This window comes from Halichoerus grypus, chromosome 1, assembly GCF_964656455.1.
Source record: "Halichoerus grypus chromosome 1, mHalGry1.hap1.1, whole genome shotgun sequence".
In the NCBI taxonomy this organism is placed as follows: domain Eukaryota; kingdom Metazoa; phylum Chordata; class Mammalia; order Carnivora; family Phocidae; genus Halichoerus; species Halichoerus grypus.
In genome coordinates, this window is record NC_135712.1 from 100,981,983 (window position 1) to 100,999,520 (window position 17,538).

At 41.8% G+C, this 17,538-nt stretch overlaps 1 protein-coding gene across 4 annotated transcripts in view; it reads left to right on the top strand.

Annotated features, from left to right (window-relative positions):
• Positions 1-3,795: 3,795 nt before the first annotated feature.
• Positions 3,796-17,538, top strand: part of SPTSSB (serine palmitoyltransferase small subunit B) — a 30,980-nt gene continuing 17,237 nt past the window's right edge. Inside the window, exons 1-2 of one of the 4 annotated variants that reach the window (XM_078069609.1) lie at positions 3,796-6,806; positions 17,233-17,329. The gene's annotated coding sequence lies outside the window, so the exon portion shown is untranslated. The remainder of the gene's footprint in view (positions 6,807-17,232; positions 17,330-17,538) is intronic. The other 3 variants (XM_078069616.1, XM_078069612.1, XM_078069606.1) reach the window with 3 other exon arrangements.

Sequence of the window (17,538 nt, forward strand, 5' to 3'; positions counted from 1 at the left end):
GGAGGGAAGGAAGAGGAAGGAGTGACCAATTATATTCCTAAAAGACTAGTTTAAAGCTGTATATGTTAGAAAAGATTTTAATAAGCAAAAGAGATGCATTAAGCATTTTCTAAGGGTCAGATACTTAGCTAACTGCTTTATACGCATTATAATCTCATCGAACTCTCAAAACAATAGTAGGGAACACTTATGAGACATTTACTCAGTGCCCGGCACACTTCTGACTGCTTTTTGTATATTAACTTAAGTAACTTAATACATTTATTATTATGTTAAGTGGCAGATGAAGAAATTGAGGCTTTGGAGAAGTTTAAGTAAGTTGTCCTCCTTCACAAGTTAAGTGGTCATGGATTTAAATATGGGAGGTCTGGCTCCAATATCTGTTCTCTTAACCAGCACAACACAGCCACCTTCTTTGAGAAAAGTGATACATGAGAAGTCATGGAAAGATTGTTTATAGTGAGCCAACAGAGGATACGGCAAATGACAGGGTTTGACATCCAACTCTTCAAGTTGTGTCACTTTAGATGAGTTACAACCTCTCTGATTCTTGGTTTACTGTCCATAAAAACGAGATAAAAACTCCTACCCTGCGAACTTGTGGCAAGACAAAGAGATGATGTATGGAAACCTTGGTAGTAATAGTTCAATAAATTATAGTTATATCAACATTATTATTATCTTTATCACTGTTATTATTATTCTTCTTTTGAAATTTGACATAGAGCTCAAAGACACAAGCCATACAACTTTCCTGGTTGGTTGGTTTGTTTTCAACCTTACAGTTCTAATTAAGGAAGAAAATAAAGTTCTATGTTGATAGAGGGAAACTGAAACACAACAATTGATAGTAATGGAGGATATCAGTTGCATCTTTATAACAGCATAACCAGGAGGGGGAAAAAATGTTTTCCATTTAACAGAAAAACAGAATTATACACTTATTTGGAGAAAAAAGGATAAATAAAAAATTACTAATGAAGATCCTTATACTAACCAGAAGGAAATTGAGATGGGTTCTTTGAGTTAATTAATATAATCCAGTAATTTATGCAAGTACCTGGGTTTAACCATGATGTGGTTCTGGAGACATTAGCTGGCTTAGCCAAAGGTGCAGAGTTACTGCAAAGCTAGTTGATGACTCAGTAAAAACTAGTACATGTCAACTTCACAAACCTTTAGAATTCTCAGCGTTATAAAGAGTTCTACTCTGGGAAACCAAGAGTATTTTATGTCATGATAAAAATAAGTAGTGCTAACCTAATAATGTTTTTTAAAAAATAAGGGTTAAGGGGGCGCCTGAGTGGTTCAGTCAGTTAAGCATCTGACTTTGGCTCAGGTCATGATCTCAGGGTCCTGGGATCAAGCCCCACCTGGAGCCCCGCCTCAAGCTCAAGCCCCGCCTCGGCCTCCACACTCAGCAGGGAGTCTGCTTATCCCTCCCCCTCTCCCTCTGCCCCTCACCCCCTTATCCCTCTCCCTCTGCTCCTTCCCCCCACCCCACCCTCACACACCCAACCTCAAGCTGGCTCGTTCTCTCTGTCTCAAGTAAATAAATCTTTGAAAAAAATTTTAAAAATTTAAAAAATAAAAATAAGGGTTAATCTGCACATTGTGAAAGCAAACCAGAAAGAAGTCAATAAAATTGGTCTCAAATTTCTGTTTTTGCTTTTTTTTTTTAAGACTATTTATTTATTCAATTGACAGAAAGAGAGAGACAGCGAGAGAGAGAACACAAGCAGGGGGAGTGGGAGGAGAAACAGGCCTCCCGCCAACCGGGGAGCCCGATGGGGGGCTCGATCCCAGGACCCCGGAACCATGACCTGAGCCAAAGGCAGCCGCTTAACCAACTGAGCCATCCAGGCGCCCCTGTTTTTGCTTTTAAATACTCCTGTTACTGGGTTTCTTACTTTTTCTCCTCCTGATCATAAAATGAACATAAGAGAATAAGAGTTGATAAAGAGAGATAGATGTTGCTGATATAGGTAGTTGGGGTTGTATTCTTTTCTCTTGATTTCATTGGCTTTCCATTGTCTTCTTTGTCTTGTCCAAATAGCTGTAGATACATATTGGATAGTGTATGTAAAGACAGTATTTGAGGCTGCTTTAGAATAGATGCTGCCGAGAATCTTCTGTTAAACTGGTCTTACAGCGGCTCTGGGGGTTTCTGTATTGTTCTTTGGGGGTCTCTTTATTGCTAAGAAGTATCCTTTTAAGGGCAAGAATTGTGCCTATTATGGTACATCTCATGTTTGTTGACAATTAATGGGATGGTCACATTAGTTCCTTAATGAAATACTGCTTTTCCAATTTTTAGAACTACTGTCTCTCATTATTAGTATGATCTTTATTTTATTATTAAAACTGAGACTGTTTAAGGGTTATGGTCTTCCTACAATGAAAGACTTCAGCCTAAGCATATGCATATCTGTGAAACTGGAATCAGTGAGTTGGAGCAACGTCACTCACTCACTCACTCACGCTGCTAGAACATAGCTCCATAGGAACTTAAAGAATGTATTAGGAAGGAAGTAAAGAAAGGGAGGGAGGGAGAGAGAGAGGGAGGGAGGGAGAGAGGGAGGGAGGGAGAGAGGGAGGGAGGAAGGAAGGAAGGAAGGAAGGAAGGAAGGAAAGGAGGGAGGGAGGAAAGACTGACGGACAGGTGGGCAATCCTGTTTTTGCCATGCACTTTATAAGAGAGGGGCTGAGTTAATTTTCAATTCAGGGGGGTCTTTCTAAAGTATTCCAGAGGTGCTCAGTCATGATGCTTGGATTTCTCAATGCTAAAGAGCCATGGAGAAGGTGGCTGAGTCATTGAAAGAAAGGGAAGGAACATAGAGTACCACCAACAAAACAGAAGAAATGTCAAAATACAGAAGAGAAGTTCCTGAATGATGGTATTTAGAGGAGAATGGAGGAAGAAAGGAAAGAGGAAAAGCCGGGGAGGAGGGAGATGGAGAACTGTATGAGTACTTCGTAAATGGTGGTTCATTTAATTCTTCAAAAGAACCCAATGAAGTCAATATTATTCCCACTTCGCAGATGAGAAAATTAAGGTATAGAAATAATAGACAATTTGTCTCAGACTACAGTTTGTTAGTAGAAAAGCTGGGATTTGAACCCAGGGCGATTTTGTCCCAAAGTCCATAACTTTTTCTACCAGGACACCCTGGTTACGTTTGGAAGCTTGAGAAAACTCGTATTTCAAACTGTTCATTTTGCTCCCCCAGGAGTAAGACGGTTCTCAGCAGATGCATACCAGATCAGGTAACTGACAGCTGGTTATTTTAAGTGGATTCTCATATCAGGTCCTTTCTCCTTCCTGGTATGCTGAACTCCAGATACATTCCACACAACCTTTCTGGGTCAATTGGTACAGCTTTTACAAAGTGATCCCATTCTCTTCCCATATTTGTCCCCAAACCTCCCAGGTTACCTAAGGGAATATACTCTTCTATTACTTTTAACTTTTACTACTGCTAAAAGATTTCTACTCCATGCTTGCTGGAATACCTAAAGAATTCAACAGCTGCTTTATGATAATGACAACAAAAGGCCTTGTTCAAAATGTTCAGTTGATACAATTATCATTACTTTAGATTCTCATACTATTATATTCTAAACAATTCTGCCTGGTTCTTTAAATCTTATTCCCCTTTCCATAAGCTGTGGTGTGTCTTAACCATTTCTTATCTCACAATTTGTAGTTAGCATAAAGGGAGAATCCTCTTCGTGGCGAAAGAACATCATTTGAGACTTTTTTTTTTTAAAGATTTTATTTATTTATTTGACAGAGAGAGAGAGAGAGATCACAAGTAGGCAGACAGGCAGGCAGAGGGAGAAGCAGGCTCCCTGCTGAGCACAGAGCCCAATGTGGGGCTCGATCCCAGGACCCTGGGATCATGACCTGAGCTAAAGGCAGATGCTTAACCATCTGAACCACCCAGGAGATAAGGATATCCTCCTTATCTGTGGTTATATACCATCTTTCCTTCCATCTTTCCTTCCTGATGTTACTTGTGTCTTTGTTCCTTGATTTTTTTTCAATGAATAAGTTTTTTCTTTTATTGATCAATTCTCCTGGATTTTTACTTTTCTATTTCATTAATTTCTGCTTAATCTTTACTAGTTAATATAAATCTTTTGCAATTTTTTCTAAGTTTCTTGGTTTGTACATTATTTTGCAATAAATACATTTAAGGTTTATGATTTCTGCTTTTCAATACTCTCCTGATTTTGTTATGCAGGATTTTTTTTCTTCTATTTCTAAAGATTTTGTAATTTCTCATTTGTTCTTCTCTTTAATCTAGATTTAAAGCATTTTTAAATTTCCAGTTGTATATCAATGAGAAGGAATTTTTCTTGTTAAGTTTTTTTGGTTAATTTTATCCTCATTGTGCTTCAGTAGATGATGTGGTCTGTATGATTTCTGTCTTTTAAAAATATGATCTTTATTTTATGATCTAGTTAAGTTTTGAGAATGTTCTATGATTAGATAGAAAAAAATCTATTTTCCATTTGGAGGTGAAAAGATACACATCATTTTTATCTGTGTGTGGTTATATTACACACATGTCATTTAAGATCCTTTTTAATAGTCTGGATGCTTCTGCCAAATACACCACTTTCTCCCAACTGCCAGTTGAAGTAATTGCAAGGTCTTCTATCCATTTCACAAATCTCTGGCACAGAGAAAAGGGGCCTGTTTCTATAGTTCCACAAATGTACAATCACATGGTGATTGGCAAGATCCAGTAAGAGAACTAGATAATGAAGAACGAGACCTAAAAACTAGTGTAATAGTACTGGTCCTACCACACAACGGGCTTGGTGACCCTGGACAAGTCACTTTTCAGGTTTTCTATTTCCTCATCTATTTCCACGCCTCAATGGTGTGGTCTTACTTGCTCTGCCGAAATTACAAGGTTTGTCAGGAGAGGCAGCGAGATAAGGAATGTGAACAACACAAAGTGATAATGAAATAAAAAATACTAGGCGTGGTTGCTCATATTTAGATACAGTTCCAGAGAAGGAAAAGATAACGATGTAAAAACTGGCCAGTACAGGCTCCAAATTGCTCCTCCGTTCCTAGTGGCTCCCTTCCCTGGCCCCAAACCACCTTCAGCTTCCTTTGGGGACGCACCCCCTCCTGCGAGGAGAAAATCCCTCTCAATAACGTAAGTCTCCCTCTTCGTGGCACCCGCAGCTTGGAACCTGCTGGAAGAGTGTGGTGAAAAGGAGCAGAAACCTGCCCGCTGCTCAAATTCGCGCTTCGGCACCATCAGCCCTGGCCGAGCATGTGCAGTGCCTCCTCCTTCAGCAGTGGGGGCTGACTGGCAGTTGCCCAAATGCTCATTAATCACAAGAAGCTCTGGGCCCCGGGCGCCCCCGGGTCTTGGGCAGAGAGTCTCGGTGGCGGAGATATCGGGGCCGGGATCCTCAAGGGCCTCTGCGCTCGCAGCCAGCATCCTGCGCTCGGTAGAGAAGGGATCGATGGTGTTCTGGATGCGGGTTTCCAGGGAAGATGCTCTTCGCGGTCCTGCGCCTCCTCGGGAAGATCGTTGAGAGCGGAGCGCCGGCGCTGGGCACGCCGGCCCCGGAACCGCGGGAGCCCGCGCCGCGCGGGTCTGCACAGCCGAGCCGCCTGCCAGCCCGCTCTTCCCAGTTTGCTTTCCTGCCGCAGTCCGGGCCGGGATTAATTCTCTCCACTTGTGAGTGAGCACACACAAGTTCCCCGGGCACGATCCTTCCGTCTGTTTCCCCGGGGGAGCCCAGTTTTTCAACGATTAACCTCCCAGCCAAGGGGCGGAGGGAAGGGGGCAGGATGGAGGGAGTGGGGCGGGGAGAGGCGTTTTTGCGCGTTCGAAGGCACCAAAATCAGCTGCCGACGCTAAACGGGTTTACTTTCTTCGATTTTTGACAAACAAATGCAGGGGGATGCCTGCTCGGCCGACTGCCGCCCCGGCCCGGAGCCCTGGGCTCACTTCGCAGCCTGCTGCCGAGTTTCACACCGCAGTCCTGCTCAGCATCCGCCGAGCTTCGCCCCCTTGCCCAAGTCTGCAGATGGATGGATGCGGGGCGCAGGCTTCCCCTGGTCGGGTTAACGCTGGCTCCCGCTAAAGCCCCCAACTCCCACCTCGCGCCTCCCGTTTATCTGCCCGCCCCCACCACCACTACCGAAGGACGTGCCCCTCTGGTCGTGTCGGGGCTCCCAGCCCAAGCGAGGGGGAGGACACCTCCCTATCCCCTCCTCCCCATCCCCGCCGCGGCTCGGGGTTTTACTGCAGCAGCCGGAGGTGACAGCGACGCCTTCGCCTCCTCGGTTGCTCTCAGAGCCCCGGCTTCCCCTGCATCCGGAAAGCGCCCCCTCCTGAGAGGCTGGTCCCCGGAGAAGTGCTAACGAGCTGCAGAAAACCAAATTTAAAAAATGTAGAAGTCGCTGGGCTGCATTCCTCCGAGGACGAGCCTGATCGCCCAGGACAGAGAGTGGCAGCGTGTGGGAAGTTGGGACCGTAGAGCAAAGGGGGAGGGGAGTGGTGCAGCCGGCATTCTCCTCTGGAAGCAATCGCTGGGAGCAGTGCGGTTGGACACAAGTTTGCGCGGGAGTGTTTTCCTTTTGTCAATAATTAATCACCGGAATCGGTCTGGCAGAATTGGAGTTTTAGCAATAGTGCAGAGGGCGGGGCCGAACACCTAACTCCAGGAGGCTCTGAGGCGCCCGGCGCAGTGGGAAGCTCGCAGCAGCTGGGGAGGAGCCAAAGCCTGGGTGCTCACCTAAGCCGCAGGGAGATACACCCAACCGGGAGGTAAGCATCTTCCAAAATATATGCTTGAACGCTAAAGTAGCTTTAGTGGGTTAGAATTCCTGTCTCTATAGGGGAAAAATTAATCCTAGCTTTAATGCAATTTATCAGTTTATTATTTAACTGCATTAAAATTTTAAGAATTGAATGGGTTTTTCCATTTGCCTTAGTAACACAGTTGCCTTTCTAACATAGTTAGAAACTAAGAGGTTTCACTCAACAGAAGCCAAACTTTATTACGAAACTTTCCCAGCCCAAAGAAGAGAAAATTACTTTGTGAATTACTTTCATATTTATCTTTGTGTAGTTCAGTAACTATTCAGGGAAATATCTTTGGGAGGTGCTTGGTTTCATTCTTAAATATTCTAGTGTTATGTTCTTATATAATACTTTTTGCCCCTAGAGCTACTTTAGGCGATAGTACACACAAGTCAACTGCCCAAAAAGGGAAGAATTTCCAACAAGGAATACATTTTAACATTTTCTCATGATTATGAAGCAGTATGTATTTTCTCAAAGATGCTTATGTGATCATTCATAAGTAACCAGACTTCTAAACCCCAGGAGAAAGGAATAGTGACCTTTGCCACGGAATGGAAAGGAATGGAAAGAGAGGGTTTTAGATATGAGCAGAGGTTCTATGTTTGTTTCAACTAAAGTGACATTGGACTGGTTGGCAATTAACATAGATGAGTTCAGCTCCTGATTCAATAAAGAATTTGAGGAATTGTTAAATGTAAATCTTAGCCCTAAAACTACAAACAGGTTCATCAGGGAAATTGGGAAAGTTGTTTTTCTAAAAGACGTAGTGGTGTGGTCGTTCTTTTGAATTAATTAAGAAATATATGGTCATTTTTGCCTGTGAACTTTTTAGATTAATGCATAAAACTAATGAGGTTTTAGTAACTTGATTTTCACATTTTAATTATTCCTATGCTTTCAAAAACAGGGATTATTTTGATAACTGTCAGGGCTTTGATGGCTTTGTGCATAGATTACTAGAGCAATAATCTCTCATATGAAATGCACTGTCACCCTCATTATTCAAATATTTCTATTCAGCCATTTAATGACAATAAATTAAGAATAGTTTGTCAAATCAAATGCATGAGCATTCTAGAATTTGACTGGATATAAAGTTAAAAGTCAACCAGGCCTCAACTTCAATCAGTTCTCTTCATCCACTGTTAATAAATTTACAAAATTTACTTTTGTAAAAACTGTCCTTCATAATTCTCTATCTACTATGTCAGCATAAACTCTTTTACCACCAAGTATAAAAGATGCAACATTTGCATTAAAAGTTATTCAAAAGGAACTCAACTTCCAGAATGGTTGTGTAAGGAACTCCATGAACCCACTCTGTAGCAAAACAACCACTGGTGAAAATTACAGATGAACTAGTTCATCTCTGGAAATTGTTCTGAGGAAAGACAACAAATGAAGAAAACTTTACTCAAGATAAACTACTGCAATTCAGTAAGAACAGCAGGAGTGTGAGGCATTTCAGCCACAACCCACTTCCCTGCCCCCTTCCAGCTAGGGGATGGTGCTCCATTCCCGGGGCCTGCAGCCAAGAACACAGGGCTCCCTCTCAGCTTAGATCCCAGTCTAGGGCTATGGTATAACCCTGGGAAAAGCAGGCCACTGGCGTCTTACCACCCATTTTGTGTTGTAGAAGCTTCCATCTAGGCAGGAGCAGGCAAGAGGTCTCAGGCTCTTCCTCCAACTACCCCCATTCTTAAGGCATATGAAGAAAAATTCAACATCTAAAAGACAAATAAGCCATTCAAAAATGGGCAAGGGAATCGAAGAGCCATTTCTCCAAAGAAGATGTACACAGGGCCAATCAACACATGAAAAAGTACTTACTATCAGTAGTCATTAAGGAAATGAAGATCAAAAGCATAAGATACCATTTCACACCAACCAAAATGACCATAATAAAAAAGACAGATAATAACACTGTTGGAAAGGAGGTAGAGAAATTGGGATCATCATACATTGGTGGTGGGAATATAAGATGGTGAGTTGCTGTGGCAGGGGCGCCTGGGTGGCTCAGTCAGTTAAGCATCTGACTGGATTTCAGCTCAGGTCATGAACTCAGGGTCCTGGGATGGAGCCCGAATCGGTCTCCAAGCTCAGCAGGGAGTCTGCTTGAGACTCTCCCCCTCTACCTCTCCCCCTCCCCCTGCTCACACGCACTCTCTCTTTCTCTCTCTCTCTCTCTCAACTAAATAAATTAAAAAAAAAAAAAAGTTGAACAGAGTTACCATATAACCCAGCCATCCCACTTCTAGCTATATATCCAAGAGAATGAGAATGTATGTCCATGTACACAAATGTATGACTTGTACACAAATGTTCACAGCAGCATTACTCATAATAGCCAAAAAGTGAAAGCAATCTAAGTGGTCAAAACTGATAAAAGGAGAGATAAAATGTGATACAGAATAGAAAAATGGAATATTATTCAGCAACAAAAAGGAATGAAGTACTGATACTTGCTACAACATGGATGAACCTTGAAAAGATCATGTTAAACGGAAGAAGACTATATATTATATGATTCCATGTATATAACAGATCCACAATAGGCAAACCTATAGAGACAGAAAGGGTGGAATTGGGGAGGAATGGGGAGTGACTACTAAAAGATACAAGTGTCTTGTTGGGGTGATGAAAATGGTCTAAAGTTGACTGGTGATGTTTATATCACTGTGAGTATACTAAAGACCACTGAATTGTGTACTTGCAATGTCTGAATTATATCTCAATAAAGCTGGTTTTTAAAAATAAATTGGCCAAAAAAAAAAAAAAACAGGCGGATTTAGAACTTGGAGTTCATGAATCCCCATATACCACTAGACCAATGGTTTACATGAGGCTTTTAAAAAAAAAATTTTTTTTTAAGGTTTTATTTATTCATTTGTCAGAGAGAGAGAGAGCACAAGCAAGGGGAGTGGCAGACGGAGGGAGAAGCAGGCTCCCCACCAAGCAAGGAGCCCGACACAGGACTTGATGACCAGTACCATGACCTGAGCCAAAGGCAGATGCCTAACTGACTGAGCCACCCAGGTGTCCCTACATGAGGTTTTTTCCCCAAGGCCACATTGAAATATATGAAATAATCAAGAGTGGCACAGGTGTTACATAGCTATGTGATTTGCACATGTTTACACACCCACGCAAACTTTCCTCTGTTTAGAAATCAGTCAAATGTAGGGGCGCCTGGGTGGCTCAGTCGGTTAAGCATCCCACTCTTGATTTCGGCTCAGGTCATGATCTCAGCATCATGATCTCAGGGTCGTGAAATCAAGCCCCGGGTTGGGCTTGTGCTGGGCGTGGAGCCTGCTTAAGATCCTCTCTTCCTCTGCCCCCAATGCCCCCCTGCCCCGGCATGAACGAACTCTCTCTCTCTCTCTCTCTCTCTCTCTTAAATAAATAAATAAATAAATAAGGAAAGTAGTCAAGTGTCATTAATGTAGTCTTATAGAGTATCGGCTTGTAAATGCCCTATCTTTTTGGACTCGCCAACTTGCCATATTAATTTAAGCCCTGTGAGGCCAGTTGTTCCTCCCACTTCTAGATAGCTCTAGTCCTTTATCAGTTCTTCAGACCAGTTGTGGAAAGAGGTCACACTGTGTGAGAGAAGTAGGTTACTTAAATCTCAACCAAAAGTGAACTTTGCCACTCAGATTAGCCCAGTTTCACTCCCACTAGATGGGCCCCCGGAGTAGGAGTCTTGCGGGGGGGGCGGAAGGAAGAGCTGGAGCCGCCACTATGGTCTTCAGACTACACCGACATGGCGCTGCTAGAAAGCATCTCCTGTGATTATGACGGTCTCCAATACAAGAGGAGCTCTCAAATAATGCATATACTCCTCTAGTCACCTTAGTGGTTTGAGTTCCCATAAACTGCCTGATCCTGTAGCAAGAAACATGGAATTGGATGATAGTGCTTTGTCCAGAAATAAGAATATAAAGTTAGTGAGTCTCTGAGTTCCATGGGGCTGGTAAGCAGCAGCTAAACTTGCCGCTAGCAACAGTTATGAGTACAATGAGCCTAACCATACCCTTAGCTTTAGGGATTCAAGTAAGTCTGCCTGCGTCAGGAAAACACAAGAGTTTCTATTCTCATCAGCACAGGCTTATCCTTCCATGTATATGTTTAGAAGAGCATACCACGCTGATGAAAATGGGTTCCGTTTGGCTTTTGACCATCAAAGCTTTTGTAAAGGTCCTATTGTCATATTTTATCCAATTAGAAGATTTATACAAAATAATTTTAAAGGTCCAACCGGTTGTCTGTAGATTAAATACACGTAAAAAAATAACTTGATCACAGTTATTATTTATTAATATTGCTTTGATCGGGATTAATAATTCATTTATCCAATAGATATTTATTGTGCACCTATCTTGTGCCAGAACAGCTCTAGGCCCTGAATGAGTAATAAAATAAGCTCCTTTGAGGAGCTTCAATTCTAGAGGGGACATCAGCCATTTAAAGAATGATTTAAAAAATTATTATTATTATTATTATTATTATTGTTATTATTAAGTGAATTACAGTATATGATAGGAGATAAGGGCTCTGGAGAAAAAATTAAGCAGGGAAGGGAATGAGGCATAGTTTTAAACTGTGGCATCATGCTAGGAAGTAAAATTATGTAATTAGATAATGTAAAGATCGTGTACAAACCTGGCCCCGTGTCTCTGAGATGGACCGTGAGGATGACTAGCTCCAAGTGAACTTCTCCCCTCAGGAGTCTCGGTGTCCCCTTCCCATCAGCATTATTTTGCTCCCTTGGATTTGCTGCTGTCTCATTAAGGAAAATACGAGTCTTAACGCAGCCCCAAGGAAGACATAGTTTAACACCTGCTCCAAAGAACCATAACCTAAATAAAACACCACCTTATGATAACAAAAATTCTTGTTGAGGGAAATCATTAGCCTGGGGTTTCGGTTTTCTTTTGCCTTTCTCTCTGGCTTTGCCCTGGATTCTTGTGGTCTGCCGGAGGACCGTGTGGTAAATAATTAAGAACTGCTTTCCCAAAGTTTACATCTTTTTTGAAGAGTGAGAGGGTTGGGGAGAGGATGAGGGGAAGAAAACTTTCCAGGTCATCTTGGAAAGGTGAAGGGAGAACGAAGTTTTCAGAACTAGAGAACAGAGCATGGAATCCCACAGATCACCCAAAAAAGGAGGGGGGAAGCAACCAGAGTCTCCACTTTCCTGGACTGTCCCAGAATCTCTACTCAAGGCCCCTGTTTTAAAGATTTTTATTTATTTATTTGACAGAGAGACACAGTGAGAGAGGGAACACAAACAGGGGGAGTGGGAGAGGGAGAAGCAGTCTTCCTGCTGAGCAGGGAGGCTGATGTGGGGCTTGATGTGGGGCTCGACCCCAGGACCCTGGGACCATGACCTGAGCTGAAGGCAGATGCTTAACGACTGAGCCACCCAGGCACCCCAAGGCCCCTGTTTTAAAAGACACCAGAGGACACATTGTTCTAGGAAAAGACAATGGATGTGGCAGTTCTCCTGGAATAGAGCTTTTAGAAAATGGCTTAAAAGGGATCAGGGACTTGATGTTTTTAAGTTAAAAAAAAAAAAAAAGAGCATTTATTTCAGGCTTAGAGGAGAAGCATTTAAGCATGTTCAGAGTCCAGTTAGAAATAAGTCAAAAGATTCCCTGTTATAATGGGGTTATTATGGAGTATTAGAATTCTAATTCATTTATTCTACAGATGTTAATTGAGCAGTCACTATGTGCCAGGTGCTGGGGGAACAACATAAAGGAAGACCTTGTTTCAAAGACCTTTCTTTGTAGAGGTTACATTATATGCCTTTTGCTACAAAAGTTGAAGCACACAGTGATGAGGATAAGAACTTTTCCACCTGCCTGTCCTGACACCCCCTTCCAGACTGGGTTAGAACCTCCTTCCCTGCCCCCTTCCCTGTCATAGCGCTATCACAGTGTGTGGGGATGCTAGTGTAACTGTCCTTTCTCCCCTCTAGAAAGTGGCTAGAGGAGAGTGCCCATGTCAGTCTTAGTCATAGTTTACATCTCTAGTACATTTTTTTAAATTAAGGATTTCTTTATTTATTTGAGAGAGAAAGAGAGAGAGAGAGAGAGAGGAGCACAGGGTGGGGTCAGAGGGAAAGGGAGGGAGAGAATCTCAAGTAGACTCCCAGGCGCCCCTCTCTAGCACATGTTTGATGAATATTTGAGTGGATGGATGGATGGGTAGATTAATGATTTGCCAGGTTAAGATCAAAGCTCTTTGCATAGATAGGCAGTCTGGCAGAGTGGTTAAGAGTTGTGTACTCTACATTAGTTGTGAGACTCTGGGTCAGCTTTTAAATTCCCAATGTCAGGGGCGCCTGGGTGGCTCAGTCAGTTGAGTGTCCAGTGATTTTGCCTCAGGTCATGATCTCAGGGTCCTGGGATCAAGCCCTGCCTTGGGCTCCACATTCAGCGGGGAGTCTGCTTCTCTCCCTCTCTCTCTGTTCCCCCCAACCCCTGGCTTGCATTCTCTCTCTCTCTCGCTCTCTCAAATAATCTTTAAAAAATAAATAAAATAAATTCCCCAAAATAAGTTTCCTTATTTGTGAAATGGTTATAGAAATAGTGCCTCCACTATAGTGTTATTAAGTGAACTACATAAGGTAAACATACAAAGTGGTTAGCAAAGTTCTGGGACAAAAGTTGTTCAATAAATACTATCTGCTATTATTACCAATATAGAATGGCAATTTCCTGGGGGACAGTTTGCTATTCAAATATTGCATCTCTGCTCTTTCAGCTGCATTGTAAGATCAAAGGATGTCAATTAGGAATTCCAAGCTAAAGGTGTTATTTTGAGTTCAAGCTCTCCAAAAAGATTAAAAAGAGAATTTGGGAATTAATGTAAGTAGGATATTGAACAAGAAAATTAAACAGACTAGAAAAAGAAAGGAGGAAACAAGCTCAAGATGGCATGTCCAAAGCAACTTTTCTGGAGCAATAATAGCCTCTAGTGCTCTCACCCTCCCCTATAGATAGCCCAAGTACCAGCTCATCCCCATTCTGGAACACACTCGTGCCTCATAAAATGTCACGCCCCTTAGGCATCAATAAGTGTTCACTGATGCAGAAGAAAGAAAAGTGGAAAAAAAATTATTTGAAGTGGAGTCTTAATCTAAACCTAAAAGTGTTATAGTATCCTTTTCATTTCTTTTGAAAATTGAATAATCCTCATTTTGTGTGAGACCTTTGGTCAGAATTATCATAACGCCTCCTCACAGACAACTCCTTATCACCTTCTGAATGAGACCAAACGCCAACCTGTGACCAACATATGGAAACCCAGCATGCTCACTTCTTCCCTCTACTTCTGGCAAACAGAATTCACATGGTCTCTCTCCCAACCACAGGGGAGTCTCATGGCTTTCGTCTTCCCCTAAGAATAGTAAACTGCTTCTCCTTTACTAACTCATCAACTGGGAAGTCATTTGTAAGTAAAATTAGCTTAGGATCACTCTATTGATGGAAAAAAACTAGGCCTAGAAAGAAGACCTAACTGACCCCAATTCTTCAGTTACCAACTCTTTTTATTCCTCAAGGCTCTAGATACTTCCTCTACTCCACAAGGGAGATCTTGGTCCTTAAATTTTTAATAAGATGTTTTATTGCCTAAAATTTTCAGCAAAGAAAAAAAATCAATCAGGTTGGCCTAGTTCTGGTTTTGATGGGCAGGAAAATCAGGTTATAATTTAGGACAAAGAAGTTGTTCCACAGGTTTCCTCCATTTAGGAGAAAACAAACATTTGATGCAAACACAAAAGAGGTGATATGGTACCCCTATGACCTTTGGAGTGAATGCTTTCTCCTAGGCTCACGGAAGTCACCATTTTACCCACTTACACCATATGTCTCTAAAGGGTTCAGTAGTCACCTGAAAGGAATCTCTTAGGAGAAGAAATAAAATGCATGTAGAAAATAAGAGGAACAAAATATAATTGTGATAAATTTTACTCTCTGAGCCCTTTACTAGGACCAGGCACCATTAAGCATCCTTCACCAATGTTGTGCTGTATCATCTTTACAGCGACACAGAAATAATCATCTCTGTTACTGACAACATAACTGATGTCCCCGGAGGTTAAACAGCATCCTGAATATCACTCCAGTTTGCCAATTTCAAAATCCACACTTTTATTACAGCCCCCCAAAATTTAATGAAGCGAATCATTCTCCAGTGGGATATTGAATTCTGTTGTAGAAATAGGATCTCAGATTTGATGAAATCTTAGTAATTTCTTCTTAAAGCCTTCCTGCTGATTGATAGCAACCCTCGGGAGGTGTGGTCCAGTCTCTGCTTGAACAGTTTCCCTAATGGAAATCTCACTACTTCAACTAGGCAATCGCTTTCCCTTTAGATAGCTCTTATTATTTAAAGTTTTCCCTGAGATTCACCTCTGAAAACAATAAATTCCAAACCTTCACCTCCATGACTGCCTGTAACGTCATTTAAAACCTTTCAGATCTTTTAAGACCTCCACGACACGTTTCTCTCCTCAAATCTTCTCTCAACATTGCCCTTGAAAACTTTCCAGACCTGGGAGACCAACCATAAGAGACTCTTCATCTCAGGAAACAAACTGAGGGTTGCTGGAGGGGAGGGGGGTGGGAAGATGGGGTGGCTGGGTGATGGACACTGGGGAGGGTGTGTGCTATGGTGAGCGCTGTGAATTGTGTAAGACTGATGAATCACAGACCTGTACCTCTGAGACGAATAATACATTATATGTTAATTAAAAAAAAAAGAAAAAGAAAACCTTCCAGACTTTTCTCTATTTAGCTTCCTTTGGATGTGCTCTCAACCTGCTGGAGTAACTGTTTTTAACAGCTGGAAGAAGGATGCTAATCAAAGCCAAGGGCTGTAGCCCCCTTTTGTCACCTGTGGCACAGTACTCCTATAAATACAGAAGAATACTGGCACTGTGGTCTGAATGTATCCTCCCAAAATCCATGTTGAATCTGAACCCCCAAAGGGATTAGAAAGAGGTGGGGGTCTTCAGGAGGTGCTTAGGTGATGAAGATGGAGCCCCCTATGAATGGGATTAGTGTTCCTATAAAGAGGCTCCAAAGAGATCTCTTGCCCCTTCCACCATGCGAGGACACAGTAGAGGGTGCCGGCTATGAACCAGGAAGAGGGCCTTCACCAGAAGGATAGTGATGCTGTCACCTTGATCTTGGACTTCTTAGTCTCCAGAACTGCAAGAAATAAATTACTATTGCTTATAAGCTACCCAGTTGGTGGTATTCTGTTATAACAGCCCAAATGGACTGAGACAATTACATCACTTATTTATTTGCCCAACATTTCACAACACTAACGGCTCGTAATGAACTTGAAGTCAAATTAAATTCTTTAGTCTTTTTTACTTGAACTGATCATTGGCCACATTTTCTCCCATCTGACCCTTGGACAGTTAACTTTTTGAATTGAAGAACAAGATTTTATATTTCCTCCTAAGTTTTACCATACTTGGAACCCTGTAACCTGCTAAGTCTTTTATAACTCCACCCCATAACTTGGGCTTATCTGTAAATTTGATCATGCATAATTTCTATGATTTAATTCAGATGGACAAAAATGCTACCATGGTCAGGACAAAATGCAGACCTGTGGGCCTCACCACTAAAGACCCACTCCCTGACTTGATGCTTTACCAATTACGAAGCACTTGCACAAACATTTCATTTGATTCTTACAACCACCCTGTTAATCAGATACTATTATCATTATATGTGAGGACAAAAATTCAGAAAGACTATCTGACTTGCCTAATGTGACACAGCTAATAAATGTCAAAATAGGAAAAAGCCTTAGGGCTTCTGTTTCCAGTGCCTTTTCAAAAACAGATTTTTAAACAGATTAAAAAAAGATTAACCTAATCTCTTTTTCCTTTTTCTCCCCACCATGGATATCAAAAGAGACTAATTAAAATCAAAAAACATTTTCAAAAAAAAAAAAAAAAAAACCACAACATTTTCTACAAACAAAATCTCACGTAAAACCCACCATATAAAGCAGATTAAAAGCCGGCTGTTCTGATAGAAATGAGGTGCAAGACCCTTAGCCTTGTCTCTGTCCCACTTGGGGCGTCCCCTCAACCCTGCTATAGACGGTAGGGTGGCACCTCACAGTCCCCCAGGGACATTCGGAAGTGACTAAGCCAATGGCATGTTTTCAAACTGTAACTTTCTCTGAAAACAATTTTAAAAATATGGCTAGCTTGTCATACCTTGTTTTTGTAATACATTCTAGAATTTTGTGGGAGATATCCATTTAAGAGAATGCATAATCTTTTACATGCAACAGAATTGTTTTGAAGTTTGAAGGCAACTTTGGGTTAATTCAAATCTTTATTTCACAGATGAAGAAACAGCAACCCAGAGAAGAGGAGTAACCCACACAGGATCATTCCACAGAGGCACAAGGACAAGAACCCGGCTCTGGACCCTCCTCGGCAGGTAAATTCTTCTGATTATATCATGGAGTCTCACTTTTAGAAATCTGACCCTTTTGATGACAAGATGACATCTTCAACAACATGGGTCTTCTGGTTCTCACTTAAGCAACCAACAAACATTATATCCTTGATATTATAATGACATTTAAGATGATACAAAGGAATAAAATGTGGCAATTAGCTTTAGCAATGAGGCCTTGAAACAGCTTA